This window comes from Periplaneta americana, chromosome 10, assembly GCF_040183065.1.
Source record: "Periplaneta americana isolate PAMFEO1 chromosome 10, P.americana_PAMFEO1_priV1, whole genome shotgun sequence".
NCBI classification, from domain to species: Eukaryota; Metazoa; Arthropoda; class Insecta; order Blattodea; family Blattidae; genus Periplaneta; species Periplaneta americana.
Window position 1 is genome coordinate 27,170,284 of NC_091126.1, and position 18,470 is coordinate 27,188,753.

The window sequence follows — 18,470 nt, forward strand, 5'->3', positions numbered from 1 at the left end:
AGCGTTGTTCCGTAATTCCTATGTGCAAAATATAAAATTTTTCAGCAGGAAGAAAAAACAGATTTATTCATTCTATGGCAGTGGTACATAGGAGATCGTGAATTCTTACATTTTCGAAAGAAAGAAATATAATTACATATAGGAGATTATATTATTTGCTGTATAACTATTTAAGTTATTTAATAGAGCAAAAATCTGAAAATCGATATGTGACACAGGAGTTATTGTAAGAACGACATCGATGGCTATAATGAAATTAAAACAAATCACTCCGTCTATTTAAGGCGGCCTTGACGTTTATCAATATTAATATACAGAGAATATTAAATTTGTCTGTTTGTACGAAGTAATCTCAGAAGCTAATTTGGATAATTCCTTCACTATTTGAAATTTGTATTTTCTCTAGATGGATGTAATACTACATATAAGGAATGAGGTATGATGAAAATAGATCATTCCGCGCAGAAAAATTATCTTCGTACACAATCCACTCTATTAATTTGGAGTGATTTATTAAAGATGCATTCAAGACTAATTTAGAAAAATGTTAAACGGATTATCGTTGCATAAAAAACGGATGTTCTCTGAACCAAATGATCATATTTTAATTATTTGCATGTAATAACGAATAAGAAATATGTTAAAGGAATTATCATTGCACCAAATGAGTGGTCTCTGGACCAAAATGATCGCATTTTAATTACTTAAATACAATTTAAATTAAGTAACATATTATAGTACATTATGCAACGAGCCTATAATGAAGGTAATTAAGAAGTGAGTATGGATTTTTATGAAACTCGCTTGCGCTCGTTTCATAATTTTCATACGAGCTTCTTAATTACAATTATAGGCGAGTTTCATACGACTTTTTATGCTCGACCACATTTCTAACTTGATATTATTAATTTTATTGTATCTGACCTGGAGCAATGTTCCGTATGTTGTGAGATGTGCGCAGACGCGAAAATATTGATTTTTTCCGAGGAACAGATATCCACATTGACCTTGCTAGGCCATAACAACCTACAGAGATAGCATTGAAATTAAATTAGACATTGAAAAACGAGATGACAAATTGAATTTATTTGAATATTATTTACAATTAACGCTAATTATTATAGTAACAGAACATGACCTTCTGCGACAGTATTGGATTTCCAGTCTCCGTGACTTTTCGCTAATTCTCTTTCGATTGCTTATCCGAGAATAATCGATACTTGCGGTTTTATAACGGTAGAAAGCTGACCTGTCATTGGCTGAACAGTTGTAACCTGAGTCGTCATTGGCTGAAAGACCTGACCTTTAATGAGTATGTGTACTTTAATGACATGAATTAAAGGTTTGCTACCAGGTGTATAATTACTACATTTCGGCATGGTCGAGCATAGAACTATTTATCCTTCTATCAAACACGAATGTTCCCTGAGGTAGATGTCCTATTTTAATTATGTAATTAATTTATATTTATTTCTAACAAGTGCAGCGGAGCGCACGAATACGGCTAGTACATAATCTACAATATATAGAAACATACAGTATTAGAAAAACGTTTTGTCGCACAGATACTTTGTAAGTCCAAGATGACCAGACATACAACGAAACAAATCTAATTCCATTACCTCTACTAGTCATTCTCTTGTGAACCAGGTCGTGCATTCTCTGATCATGCGCACTGCCTCTTTTCTGGGATTTCTAAAGTAGCCTATCTGTACGACAAATCATTTTTACAATGACTTAACAAACATTTTATTATTTAAGGAATGATTTTTACAATGAATTGAAAGAAATACGTGTGAGTACGGAAGGTACAGTGTACTGCAAAAAGCAAGCCCAGCGTATATCCGTTCCCTTCAATAGACGCTACTTTGTCAACACGAAATAATGAAAAAGGTTAAATGATTTCTCGGTCGCGCACAGGGCGCCCTGCCCCCTTGTTAGTACAACCTAAATCATCCCCGTCGCGGCGATGGGGGAGCACTAAAATCCCAACTACAACAATTGAGATGCCGATGACTCACGCTGCTGAACCTCTGTGTCATTACGCATCCAATTTTGTAATTCGCAATAAAAGAGACTATTCAATATGTGCGACTGTAATAGGGAAGTGTGGGATTTAGCTTATTTCATTAAGACACTCTAAGTGTAATGAAATCATCTAGCCTAACAAAAATCTAGCGCTGGAAGTAATTGCATTCAACTGATGAATGTCAGCGTCCAGATATTGCTGGATGAAGGAACCGATTATGTCGCTATTAAACAACAAAGAGAGACTTCAAAATCATTACCATTCTAAAAGCCGGTACAGATCGTGCCAGAAATTCGGGTTATTCTCCTAATTATTGAGGGACAATATTTTATTTTTACTTAAATTTTTATTGTACAGTACATGAATTTTTTAATGTATACTTCACTCCCACCCCCCTCTACTAGTAAACTTCAAACCGTTCTCCATACAGAACCAAGGCCGCGTATGCAGTCATAGTAAGCAGTACTGAATTAGTGAGTATAATAAGTTCCAGAAATATGTTTGCGTTTTCCAATGACGAGCTTTCAATATTGAATCATATTTTCGCATAGGTATTGTCGTCCGTTTGCTTACGTCGCATTCCGATTTCCCTCACTCGCTTCTACTCGCCCCTCTGTAAAGGCTAGTGGCTGGGCTGTCTTAGCTCTTTTCAGAAAACATTAATTTCTGTTAGGAATTGGAAGTCTACGTAATATTATATAACTGTTTAAAATAACTTAAATAAAAGGACCACGTTAAGTAATTAACTGTCACGTGACTTTTTTATTTTAATAGGTTATTTACGACGATTTATCAACATCTTAGGTTATTTTAGCGTCTGAATGAGATGATGGTGATAATACCGGTGAAATGAGTCCGGGGTCCAACACCGAAAGTTACCCAGCATTTGCTTATATTGGGTCGAGGGAAAACTCCGGAAAAACCTCAACCAGGTAACTTGCTCCGACCGGGTATAGAACCCGGCCCACCTGGTTTCGGGGCTAGACGCGCTAACCGTTACTCCACAGGTGTGGACGTCACGTGATTTCCTCCCTTTCTACGACCCTGCTATATAACCACTTGGGCGGAGAGTAGCTAGCATGCCTGAGTAATTTTATCTTTTCAGATCGGGCAGAAGTGAAGATTGAATTTACAGTACGTAAGGTACTCTTTTATAGAGTAGGTACAGAATTATTTCAACATGAGTTACTAGTACGAAGGACGAAACTGGTAATTGGAATTAGGTGCAATAGTCTATAGTGCGATAATAGGCACAAAAGAACTAAAGCCTGTATCGAAATGAACGACCACCATTTTCAAAAATGTGTTTAAATATACATATTATGATTATTTTTCAATTTAACTTAATTCTCTATAGTGTACGCTAATGTGCTGTAGACAGTATACTATACACTGCATAATGAATACGTGCGAATGGATAGCTCAATTCGTGAGTAAAAACACTTATTGTTAATACAGTACTGTATTTGATTAAATAAAAACCTAATGAAAATTTTCAAACTGAAAATCGCGATATTTCCTAGTTTACAGAAATGTATGAACTACTTTTCTTCCCTCCTATAACTAGTAAAATGATTTGTTTGTATTTTACGCCAGTATCATCGATCTCCAGTTGTGGAAGGAGAGTAGCAAACGGTTCTCAACCGTTAATCTAAAGGTATACACAGTTAGGCTAATATTAGAAATGTTAGTAAAAATAAAATGTCCTTGTATTACATGTGGGGTGAAGTAAGGTAATGTTACGATGTTTCTAAATATTGGATTGGTGCGTAAGTTATAGACTTGTGGAAACTGTATCACGATCGCATTTCCATGATAACCCTGACTTAATAATCCGTTTGTGAGAAATGCTTACCTTACTGTCTACTCGCACTGAACCAAAACATTATTGTCTCAGCCGGGGAAGGTGAAGTGGAGATTTTAGGGGTTGACGGTAGTGACTCAATTGAGGCATTGGTGCAAAGGAGACCTATTTAATTATGAAATCCAAGTGCGCACAGATATCAGTGAAGCACATGTTTGGAGCTCTACATTTTGATATAACTTATCGCTATTTTCCTGCATTTAAGCTGTCTTTAATATACCAATTCGGGTCGCGAATAGATGCTTTGGTAAGTTTACGTCGTGAAAAATGAACTAGTACAAATGCAATGAACTATAACAGCGTTTCTCAAACTATGGTCCGCTGACCACCTGTGGTCCTCGAGGTCTGCCCTTCTGGTCCTTCAAAAAAGGCAGAAGAAAACATAAAATTCAAACGAATTGTGTATCACTCAATAGCTGAAAATATCAGAGTTTGGAAATGACACATGGCAATTGCCTTTCACTTTTTCTCTCAGTACTGACATTTTATGAAATTTATTACCCTATTCGTCTACTGACTTTCCACTCTACTCTCAACAACATAAGAGGGATTTAAAGCACTATGAACGTGGTGTTTCGTGCCATCTTTTCCCAGCACATCTGGTACCGCCCCTGTAACCCAGCAGAGACCACCAAATTCATAAGAGAGGACCGAACCTTTTCATGTATCTATGACTTTCTTAATAGTTTTGCCGACACCCAGTTTGCACATTGGAATGGTCACCTTCTGTACGTCGTACACCAATAATACAACTCTGAGGTCACAATTTGAAACTTATTTTCCAAGTAAATATGATGAATTTTCATAGGTTCGTGATCACTTTCTTTGCGATATTGAAACTAACAAACTTTCATTGAGTGAAAGAGAACAGTTAATTGAACTCTCGAATGAGACCGGACTTAAAATCAAATTCCAAGCGGAAGGTATAGTTAATTTCTGGACCGCTTCACAAGTGAAAAGAGAATACAGAGAACTACCGAAATCGACTCGATGTATGTGACAATCTTCGACTTAAGCTTATCAGCATAAGTCCAAATATTGAACAACTGTGCAAGAATCGGTAGGTTCATTCATCTCATTAATGTAAGCATCAACATTTATTAGTTTATTTATTTTAGTTAACAAGTTAAACATTATTCAAACTCTAATAGCCTTGAATTATTAAAGAAACAAAAATGAATTTTCTTCTATTAACATTAGCTTAATTAGTTAATACTAATATAAAATTATTTTAATTTAATTAATTTTAATTAATTAATTCTATTTTAAAATATAAGTATATTGATATTAAAATATACTACAAAAATGAAAATTCGAAGGGAACAAGAGTAAGGTGGTCCGCGGAACTGTTCTGACTTAAAAAAGTGGTCCCCACTTCAAAAAAAGTTTGAGAAACGCTGAACTATAACATTCCAGTGTGTAATGTAGCGGTATCCATGCAAAGAAAATCCAGAATAGTTATAGTTATGAAATAATACATTGAGTGACATTACTGTAAAATAATTGGAAACTTGATATCCATCAATTACCGCTCATAATTGCCGTCATTAGAGTCCGTGGGACTGGATCTCCTATTTCATATCATTCTGCTGCGTGGAGAACAACGCAGTACGGGCTGTCACTGTATTCCTCCCGTATCCACGCATTAATTCAATTTCAAATGCAAGATATACCTATTTTGTTTCTCTACAGTAGATATGCTAGTCACAATTCAAAAGCGGTGGCGGTAATAGTAGCAGCAACACTAGCAGTAGTAGTAGTAGTAGTAGTAGTAGTAGTAGTAGTAGTAGTATAGGGACATCATTTTATTTTTACTTGCATTTTTATTGTACCTGCATATCTGAATGTACTTCACTTCCACCCCTTCACTAATGTCCTTGCTCCCGTCAGACACACAAACTTACGGCCGCTGTTGCATTCGAGGTCTTCAAGCAGTGAAGTAAACACTGCAGTGTATAGTGTGTTTCATAAATATGGTTGCGTTTTCTCTAGAAGAAAGAACCTATATTAATAATATCGTACTAAAAAATTATATTTAAGAAACGATAAATTCAATTTCACAGAATATGCTTCAAAATGTTTTTAATAATATGCGTAAAGAATTGAAGCCTGCATGGTAATGAACGGCAACCATTTTCAGCAACTTGTTTAAAAATTCAGATTAGCTTATTTTGAATTGAGGTGGCTACAAGCAAAGGAATGCTAGTGACATTTGTAATAACATGATTTAAGTGCATCCAGTGTAAGCTAAAGTATCTAAAATTTTAGTGGCAAAGGGATATTTTAATCGCATCACACATTAAAATTTAAATAAAAATTTCACCGATTTTACGAAAGCTTAAATATTTAAACCCCATTTTCTCAAAAGTAACTTAAGTGCACTTACAGCCCTTTACTTATGACCCCTTCAATTTAAATGCACTCTCTATATTGTATGTTGACATCAATAATTAATATGCTAGATAAAGTAGACATTACATAACGAACATAGCCGCCTGAAAAGTTGAGTTTTTGAAAAAAAAAAATGTTACTAATCTACTGTATTTTGATAAATTCCGTAAAAGTGATGATCAAACTGAAAATCGTAATATCGTATTTCCCTACAACATAAATGGATACACTACTTTTCTCTCCTCCTATACCTAGTAAAATGATTTGTTTACATATTGCACTAGTAACATCAAACTCCTGTAATGGAAGGGGGCAACAGTGTTTCCGAGTATAGCCAGGTTAATGTTAAAAATGTTGGTAAAAATAAAGTGATGTACCTGTAGTAGTAGTAGTAGTAGTAGTAGTAGTAGTAGTAGTAGTAGTAGTAGTAGTAGTAGTAGTAGTAGTAGTAGTAGTAGTAGTAGATGTTTAAGGGCCCTTTCATCCACAGAGGTTACTTACTTACAAATGGATTTTAAGGAACCCGAAGATTTTTTGCCTCCCTCACATAAAACCCCGGAAAACCCCTCAAACAGATGACTTGTCCCAAAGAGTACTTGAACGCGGGCCCGCTCATTGCACGGTAAGACATGCTAACCGTTACTACACAGTGGTGGACGCTAAGACCCAATATTGTATAAAACTCCCTGACTAAAGACTAACTTTGATCGAAAATCGGAAAGTGAACCGAGTTCAGACACTTCTTCTATTGTATAAAAGTTTTCTGCGATCAAATTATCTTGGTTCAAATGCAATGTAAGTTCACGTGAAAAGGATTTGGCAACATCGCATAAACAGGTGAAGTATGTGATGCGCGGATCATGTTGTACAGGTTTGTTCAGTGTTGCCAATCTAGCGACTTTAACACTTTTTCAACGACAATTTCTTTTAACTTTTATGTTGCTTAAATAGGGATTTAGCGACCTTTTTAGCACCCCATAGTGACAAAATTTAATATTTCTTTGTTGATAATGAGAAATCTAACAACTTTCCAACTACTTTTTGTCGACTTTCCGTACACTCTGTTGGAGACACTGGTTTGTTTTGTGGATTGTAAATAATGACGGACAATAAGAAGAAGGTTGACTGTTCTCCAAATTGTTATCATGTTATAGTGCTTGATACTGCTAAACATAATAAAGCTTTATAAAACGACAATTTTCGTTTAGTAATACGTTAATTGAAAATTTATGAATGTACCTATCATATCCATTAATAATTAATGGTTGTTATAAACATAATATAATTATAGGTTATGTTATTTGATACTGCTGAACACGATAGAGCCTTATAAAATATAAGAATGTTTGTGTATTAAGCCAAGAAATTTAAAAAAATAAATATAAATGTACCTTCCATATCTATTATTAATAATAATGATGTATATATTATTTGCACAATCTGTCACTCGTATATTTCAAACAGAAAAGAAATAACTGAACTTGGATCATCCAACTTAATCGGAGAAATTTCTTCAGTCAAAGTTGACTTTAGTTTAAGACAAATTAATCTCAGATTAGACTTTATAGAACAGAAAATTTCAAGTTCAGCTAGAACGAGGATCAATTTAACCTCTGATCTAAAATTAAATGGTTTATACAATCGGCCCTAAGTGTTGTTACCTTCCTGTTTGATTCTACATATTTTTTGTTGGATAGGGAGATATATAACTGGAGAAAAACAAAGTTTATTCCTTAAAGGCAGATCCAGTACAGCAGGGAAGTCAAGGTCACCTACTAGTGGCTATGTGGCTTGTTTCACCCTACAAGCGCACCTCTTGGTGTGCAGCTGAAGTATAAAAAAATGCTTCATTTCTCGACGCTCGCAACTGCTGAGATTATATCGCCGGTGTGCCGGAATTTTGTCCCGCAGTTCTTTTACATGCCAGTAAATGTACTGACATGAGCCTGTCGCATTTAAGGACACTTAAATGCCATCGACCTGGCTCGGTATCGAACCCGCAACCTCGGGCATAGAAGGCCAGCGCTATACCAACTGCGCCAACCAGGCAGACTGCAACTGAAGTAACTACTTCGTGTTCACTATTTCTACTCGTACAGCTGTGGCTTGTGCATGAGGCGCTATTAAATGCAAGGGAAGTCAACCGGTGAGGAGATGATTCAGGGCGACAATCAGAGCAGGAAAGTTCTTTGTCAATTTTATTTATTTGCAACCATTTCAGAGTTACAACACGTTCATTCACATCTCATGATACTTAAAATAAATACGTAATTTATCGTCAGTTGTTCTGAGCTAGGTTTGTTTACAAAGCATGATTTCCATAATTGATGGAATGGCAATGGCACACATGTCGTGAAATGTGTTTGGCCAGCACGGTCCCCTGACTTGACATCTCTGGACTTCTTTGTATGGGGTTTATGAAAGGAAACGTCAATGCTACGAAGATTACAGACAGAGATCATCTGCTCCAGCGATTTAATGCAGCTGCAACAGACATCAGACTACGATACGGGCTGTTAGATCTTGTTAACCACGCAGTAAGAGAACGCACCAAAGCATATTTGTGTACAAACGGAGGCTATTTTAAGCAGCTGCTCCAATAAAGTACTGTAAATGAGTAATTATTGTAAGTCACCTCGGTTATGAGTAAATGTTTGACCCGTTATAAATCTGAAACGGTTGCAAATAAATAAAACTGACAAAAGACTTTCCTGCTCTAAATGTCGCAATGAACCATCTCCCCACCGGTTGACCTTACCTTTTGAATTACCCTGTATTTTTATCCTGGTTGGAAAAGGTAGTTCAATGTGAGAATTTTGATACATAAATGAAGATGTTGCTGTTGTAATCAAACGCTGTAAGTGAATAAATATAATATTAAAATCAGTATGACCAAGATTAGGATTTACAGGAACTAAAATGGCTAAATATGAACATATGGACTAAACGTGATCAAAATATGGATCACGAATTTTATTAAAATGACCCAAATAACGCAAATATGCTCTGTATTTTAGCAGTTTACCATGAATGAATTTCATGCCACCAAATTTTATACAAAAAAGAATGAAGAGGTTATTGCGTAAACATGACAAGCCATAGAACTAAATTTTAATATAACTAAGTTCCAGGGATGGAAAAATAGAAATGTATCGGAGCAAGAGTAACAAATATAAATGACACTAGGGAGGCAATTAAACGAAGAATAAAATATATGGAAAATGCCTGTTATTATTCGGTTGAGAAATTCTTGTCATCTATTCTGCTGTCAAAAAATCTGAAAGTTAGAATTTGTAAAACAGTTATATTACCGGTTGTTCTGTATGGTTGTGAAACTTGGACTCTCACTTTGAGAGAGAAACAGAAAATAAGGTTCTTAGAAAAATAATAATAAGTTTCTTAGAAAAATATTTTGGGCTCAGAGGGATGAAGTTACAGGAGAATGGAGAAAGTTACACAAAGCAGTACTGCACGCATTGTATTCTACACCTAATATAATTAGGAACATTAAATCCAGACGTTTGAGATTGGCAGGGTATGTAGCACGTATGGGTGTATTCAGAAATGCATATAGGGTGTTAGTTGGGAGGCCACAGGTAAAAAAGATTTTTGGAGAGGCCGAGATGAAGATGGGAGGATAATAAAATTGATTTCAGAGAGGTGGGATATGATGATAGAGACTGGATTAATCTTACACAGGATAGGGACCGATGGTGGGCTTATGTGAGTGCGGCAATGAACCTCCGGGTTCCTTGAAACCAGTAAGTAAGTTTGACATTAAAATTATTTTGGCATTTTCCATGTAAGTGTATTATTTAAAATAAATCTCAAGTCTGCTTACCACATTTCGTGAAAAAAAAAATCGAAATTCCGATTCCAGTTAAGTAAATTTTAAATATTATGTGACAAGAATTTCAAAACCATGAAATATGGAAATAAAATGTTGAAATTTGTAGATAAGTGAGTTTTTTCAAATATGTAGAACATTCACTACACCCCTAAATGTGGAAAGCAGACTCTCCTGTTACAAAATTGGACACATTTAATCAAGAAGCCTCACGACGGACAGTACTTACTTTATACCCAACTTAGACGATATTTTGCCTGAAGCTAGCAAATTAAATATTAAATATTATGTTTTATTTAACGACGCTCGCAACTACAGAGGTTATATCAGCGTCGCCAGTGTGCCGGAATTTTGTCCGGCAGGAGTTCTTTTAAGTAGATAAGAAATGACGGGGAGTGACAGGCTAAATGGGCTTTAGGGCTTGAGGGGAGTGACGGGCTTAAGGGGAGTGACAGGCTTGAGTGGGCGTGGCCAAAGTATTACGTCATAGTGGGCGTGGCCAAATTATTGCGTCATGGGCGGGGCTTAAGTTATGACGTCATGGAGTGGGTGGGGGGCTTAAATTATGACGTAGGAAAGGGGCGTAACGTCATAAATGGCAATCTAAGAGTTCAAGGTTAAAGTGATGACGTAGGAAAGGGGCGTAACGTCATAAATGGCAATCTAAGAGTTCAAGGTTAAAGTGTGACGTAATGCGGGTATGTAATGGCATGACATGTTTATCTCCTCAATGTGGAAATTATGACGTAGGAAAGGGGCGTAACTTAAATTACGTAAAGGTTAAAGTGTGACGTGCAGGTATGTAATTGCATGACAAGTTCATACATGTTTATCTCATCAATGTTGCTATGTGTGTAAATATAATGCTGAGTCATATCCGGCAATTGTTCTCAGGTGAAAGACACAAGTTCATACATGTTTGAAAACTGCTATGTGTGCAAATATTACACATCCGGCGAAGAATTAATCTATCACACTGAAACATATACATTCTTTTTCTTAAGATTCTAATGTAATGGTAATTTAATTGATTGGGGAATGGGTGTTGGAATGTGGGACATAAATGAATAAAGAATTAATCTAGCACACTTGTAAATTAAACAGGATGTGGCTGAAGTGACGTTATAAATTTGTAATTGAAGTTGGAAATGGGGGAGGGGGGGTAAAATTTGAAATACGAACGGCATAACTTAAAGTGTGGCGTCATAAATTTTTAATTGAAGTCGGAAATGTAATAATTTGAAATGCACATGTTCATACAAGTTTGTATAGTGGGGGGGGGGAATAGACAAGTTCATACATGTGTGTATATTTGAAAGTGAGTTGTGAATGTTAAAATCATCACTATCTGCTATGTGTGCAAATATTATGCAAGGTTGCTAATTTTACTGGTTGTACTTTAAGCCAATTCCTGAGTAATTGATAAAAAATATTAAGATTCTAATGTACTGGTAATTGAATTGATAAATAGTAATGGGAAATGGAAATTGGAATGCGAGAATTATTGATGGCGTAAATGGTTGTACTTTAAGCCAATTTATAAAAAAAATTAATCTAGCACACTTGTAAATTAAACACATACATTCTTCTCATATTATTATTCCAATGTAATACATTTTGAGTGGTTTGTTTAGCGTATTTAATTTAAGCCATACATTATTACCACGTGTTATATTACACAAATATTACATGATGCTAATAATATGCAAGCTGTTAATTCACATCCGGTGAAGACGCAAGTGCTGAATAATGGCCACATTATTATTATTATTATTATTATTATTATTATTATTATTATTATTATTATTATGGCCCCAATTTAATACATTTTGAAGTAACATTTATTGGATTTATTTTAAGCCATACATTATTACCGAAGCAGTTCGTAATATAGTAATTGCTTCTTCTTCTTCTTCTTCTTCTTCTCATTATTATTATTATTCGTCATAAAGAAGATTAAAGTGTGACGTTATAAATTTGTAATTGAAGTTGGAAATGGGTGAGGGCTGTTTATAATTTGAAATACATACGGCATAACTTAAAGTGTGACGTTATAAATTTGTAATTGAAGTTGGAAAATGGGATGGGGGGAATTTGATAAAATTCTAATGTAATAGTAATTTAATTGATAAATAGTAATGGGTAAGGGAAATTTGCAAGTGTTAATTGAAATTGGAATGGAGGAATTATTGATGGCGTAAATGGTTGTACTTTAAGCCAATTGACAAAAAAATTAATCTAGCACACTTGTAAATTAAACACATACATTCTTCTCATATTATTCCAATGTAATACATTTTGAGTGGTTTGTTTAGCGTATTTAATACATTATTACCAACATTCAGAATGTGACATTATTATGATTTAGAGCAGTAATTGTAGCAGATAAATCAATGTAGATGTATATGTTGAAGTGTGCAAATATTATGCAAACTTGCTGAATCACTTCCGGCGACAATGCAATTGCTGAGTAATGATAAAAGCATGTTCTTTAAGCACCTGCAACGTGTCATATTACACAAATATTGCATGATGCAAATAATATGCAAGCTGTTAATTCACATCCGGTGAAGACGCAAGTGCTGAATAATGGCCACCTTATTATTATTATTATTATTATTATTATTATTATTATTATTATTATTATTATTATTATTATTCCAATTTAATACATTTTGAAGTAACATTGATTGGAATGATTAATAATTTAATACATTTTGAAGTAACATTTATTGGATTTATTTTAAGCCATACATTATTACCGAAGCAGTTCGTAATATAGTAATTGCTGCTTCTTCTTCTTCTCATTATTATTATTATTATTCGTCATAAAGAAGATTAAAGTGCGACGTTATAAATATGTAATTGAAGTTGGAAATGGGGGGGGGATTTGATAAAATTCTAATGTAATAGTAATTTAATTGATAAATAGTAATGGGTAAGGGAAATTCGCAAGTGTTAATTGAAATTGGAATGGGGGATTTATTTATTGCGTAAATGGTTGTACTTTAAGCCAATTTATAAAATGTTAATTGAAATTGGAATGGGGGAATTATTTATGGCGTAAATGGTTGTACTTTAAGCCAATTTATAAAAAAGTTAATCTAGCACACTTGTAAATTAAACACATACATTCTTCTCATTTTTATTATTATTCCAATGTAATACATTTTGAGTGGTTTGTTTAGCGTATTTAATTTAAGCCATACATTATTACCAACATTAAATTCATTAGAATGTGACATTATTATTTCGTAATAAAGTAATTGTAGCAGATAAATCAATGTAGATGTATATGTTGAAGTGTGCAAATATTATGCAAGCTTGCTGAATCACTTCCGGCGACGGTGCAATTGCTGAGTAATGATAAAAATATGTTTTTGAAACACCTGGAACGTGTTATATTACACAAATATTGCATGATGCAAATTATATGCAAGCTGTTAATTGACATCCGGCGTCTTATAGCTATCTGCTATGTGTGCAAATATTATGCAATGTCACATCCGACGATGAAATTGCTGAGTAATGATAAAAAACATGTTTTTGATAATGACCTTGGAGGTAATATGGCTGGATGATGAGGTGAATTATTTAGAAGTGTAATGAAAGAAGTATTGCAGTTTGGAATAATTGACATTGAACAAGTTTAGACAGCAGTGGGAGGGGGGGCAAGATGATGAATAATACGCTCGAATTTATACAACTATTACACTATCACATATTTTATAAAAGATCTTTGTCAAAAAAACTTTGGTAGTGTAATAGCAGCCATAGCGTTAATAATGTCTCACAATATTTATTTTAATTTAGATTATACTGCATCCCCAGTCTCGGTTTGAGCTGAAGAAGAAGAAATCGCACAATTTAAATGCTCTGAGTGTAAAAAACAGTGACCATGATGAAGCGTGGTGAATGTTAAGCTTGATTATGAAGAATGTTCGAATTGTAATAAATGTTCTTTTTGGAAATAGTTTTGCACTGTAATTTCTTCTATGTCTTAACCATCCATTTCCATCTCACATAACCAAAGGGTTGGGTTCGTTTAGAGAATTAACCTATAACACTTTCCTTTCAGATATTAGTAATCCTTTTCCAATATTGAGAATTGGTATATTGGTTTTCAAATATTAATAATCCTTAAGAATTGGTGTATAAGTTGAGATTATTATAAACATATATGTTACCAGAATATAACATAATTCCAGTGGTAGCTTATTCATTTGGGAGCGGTGGATTCATTACATGTTTGTATGATAAAACCTGAGGATGATTGAGAGAATGCCAATGATTAAACTGAATCTAGTCATTGGGGATGGGGATGTGCTTGGTAAAAGAAAATAGTAACAACATAAAATTATGCGTATATATTTATTCCTAAAAATAAATACAATGCACTGAGTAAGGAAAAAAGTAACACATACTTACATTTTTAAACATATGATATGAGTAAAAGCACTTTATACATAATCCAATAAGACACTTTGAACATTGTGTTCGAACAACGCTCTTACACCCTTTTTGCACACATCTCCTCCGACTTTTGAATGGGATTCAGCAAGCTTGCATAATATTTGCACACTTCAACATATACATCTACATTGATTTATCTGCTACAATTACTTTATTACGAAATAATAATGTCACATTCTGATGAATTTAATGTTGGTAATAATGTATGGCTTAAATTAAATACGCTAAACAAACCACTCAAAATGTATTACATTGGAATAATAATAAAAATGAGAAGAATGTATGTGTTTAATTTACAAGTGTGCTAGATTAACTTTTTTATAAATTGGCTTAAAGTACAACCATTTACGCCATAAATAATTCCCCCATTCCAATTTCAATTAACATTTTATAAATTGGCTTAAAGTACAACCATTTACGCAATAAATAATTCCCCCATTCCAATTTCAATTAACACTTGCGAATTTCCCTTACCCATTACTATTTATCAATTAAATTACTATTACATTAGAATTTTATCAAATCCCCCCCCCATTTCCAACTTCAATTACATATTTATAACGTCGCACTTTAATCTTCTTTATGACGAATAATAATAATAATAATGAGAAGAAGAAGAAGCAGCAATTACTATATTACGAACTGCTTCGGTAATAATGTATGGCTTAAAATAAATCCAATAAATGTTACTTCAAAATGTATTAAATTATTAATCATTCCAATCAATGTTACTTCAAAATGTATTAAATTGGAATAATAATAATAATAATAATAATAATAATAATAATAATAATAATAATAATAATAAGGTGGCCATTATTCAGCACTTGCGTCTTCACCGGATGTGAATTAACAGCTTGCATATTATTTGCATCATGCAATATTTGTGTAATATGACACGTTGCAGGTGCTTAAAGAACATGCTTTTATCATTACTCAGCAATTGCATTGTCGCCGGAAGTGATTCAGCAAGTTTGCATAATATTTGCACACTTCAACATATACATCTACATTGATTTATCTGCTACAATTACTGCTCTAAATCATAATAATGTCACATTCTGAATGTTGGTAATAATGTATTAAATACGCTAAACAAACCACTCAAAATGTATTACATTGGAATAATATGAGAAGAATGTATGTGTTTAATTTACAAGTGTGCTAGATTAATTTTTTTGTCAATTGGCTTAAAGTACAACCATTTACGCCATCAATAATTCCTCCATTCCAATTTCAATTAACACTTGCAAATTTCCCTTACCCATTACTATTTATCAATTAAATTACTATTACATTAGAATTTTATCAAATTCCCCCCATCCCATTTTCCAACTTCAATTACAAATTTATAACGTCACACTTTAAGTTATGCCGTATGTATTTCAAATTATAAACAGCCCTCACCCATTTCCAACTTCAATTACAAATTTATAACGTCACACTTTAATCTTCTTTATGACGAATAATAATAATAATGAGAAGAAGAAGAAGAAGAAGAAGAAGCAATTACTATATTACGAACTGCTTCGGTAATAATGTATGGCTTAAAATAAATCCAATAAATGTTACTTCAAAATGTATTAAATTGGGGCCATAATAATAATAATAATAATAATAATAATAATAATAATAATAATAATGTGGCCATTATTCAGCACTTGCGTCTTCACCGGATGTGAATTAACAGCTTGCATATTATTAGCATCATGTAATATTTGTGTAATATAACACGTGGTAATAATGTATGGCTTAAATTAAATACGCTAAACAAACCACTCAAAATGTATTACATTGGAATAATAATATGAGAAGAATGTATGTGTTTAATTTACAAGTGTGCTAGATTAATTTTTTTTATAAATTGGCTTAAAGTACAACCATTTACGCCATCAATAATTCTCGCATTCCAATTTCCATTTCCCATTACTATTTATCAATTCAATTACCAGTACATTAGAATCTTAATATTTTTTATCAATTACTCAGGAATTGGCTTAAAGTACAACCAGTAAAATTAGCAACCTTGCATAATATTTGCACACATAGCAGATAGTGATGATTTTAACATTCACAACTCACTTTCAAATATACACACATGTATGAACTTGTCTATTCCCCCCCCCCACTATACAAACTTGTATGAACATGTGCATTTCAAATTATTACATTTCCGACTTCAATTAAAAATTTATGACGCCACACTTTAAGTTATGCCGTTCGTATTTCAAATTTTACCCCCCCTCCCCCATTTCCAACTTCAATTACAAATTTATAACGTCACTTCAGCCACATCCTGTTTAATTTACAAGTGTGCTAGATTAATTCTTTATTCATTTATGTCCCACATTCCAACACCCATTCCCCAATCAATTAAATTACCATTACATTAGAATCTTAAGAAAAAGAATGTATATGTTTCAGTGTGATAGATTAATTCTTCGCCGGATGTGTAATATTTGCACACATAGCAGTTTTCAAACATGTATGAACTTGTGTCTTTCACCTGAGAACAATTGCCGGATATGACTCAGCATTATATTTACACACATAGCAACATTGATGAGATAAACATGTATGAACTTGTCATGCAATTACATATCTGCACGTCACACTTTAACCTTTACGTAATTTAAGTTACGCCCCTTTCCTACGTCATAATTTCCACATTGAGGAGATAAACATGTCATGCCATTACATACCCGCATTACGTCACACTTTAACCTTGAACTCTTAGATTGCCATTTATGACGTTACGCCCCTTTCCTACGTCATAATTTAAGCCCCCCACCCACTCCATGACGTCATAACTTAAGCCCCGCCCATGACGCAATAATTTGGCCACGCCCACTATGACGTAATACTTTGGCCACGCCCACTCAAGCCTGTCACTCCCCTTAAGCCCGTCACTCCCCTCAAGCCCTAAAGCCCATTTAGCCTGTCACTCCCCGTCATTTCTTATCTACTCTTTTACATGCCAGTAAATCTACTGACATGAGGCTCTCGCGTTTAAGCACACTTAAATGCCATCGACCTCGCCCGGTATCGAACCCGCAACCTCGGGCATAGAAGGCCAGCGCTATACCAACTCGCCAACCAGGTCGACGCTAGCAAAATACGATACACTACAAAATAATATTTCATGATTCTTATTACGGAAAGTACTAGATTCCAGTACGGCAGAAACTAGGAGAGTAAGAAATATTTAATGGAATTTGGCGACATTGTTGTCCTTCGCAAGACAATGAAAGAATTTTAGTTTTGTTCTTTAAATGTGCAGAAATTTGATCTGAACAAGTGTGCTATTTATTTATTTATTTAAATATTTATTTATTTATTTATTTATTTATTTATTTAAATATGTATTTATATATGTATTTAAATATGTATTTAAATAACTATTTAAATATCTACCTATATATCTATCTATCTATCTATCTATCTATCTATCTATCTATCTATCTATCTATCTATCTATCTATCTATCTATCTATCTATCTATCTATCTATCTATCTATCTATCTATCTATCTATCTATCTATCTATCTATCTATCTATCTATCTATCTATCTATCTATCTATCTATCTATCTATCTATCTATCTATCCATCTATCTATCCATCTATCCATCTATCTATCCATCCTTCTATCCATCCTTCTATCCATCTATCTATCTATCTATCTATCTATCTATCTATCTATCTATCTATCTATCTATCTATCTATCTATCTATCTATCTATCTATCTATCTATCTATCTATCTATCTATCTATCTATCTATCTGTCTGTCTGCCTGCCTGCCTATATCTGTCTGTCTGTCTATCTATCTATCTATCTATCTATCTATCTATCTATCTATCTATCT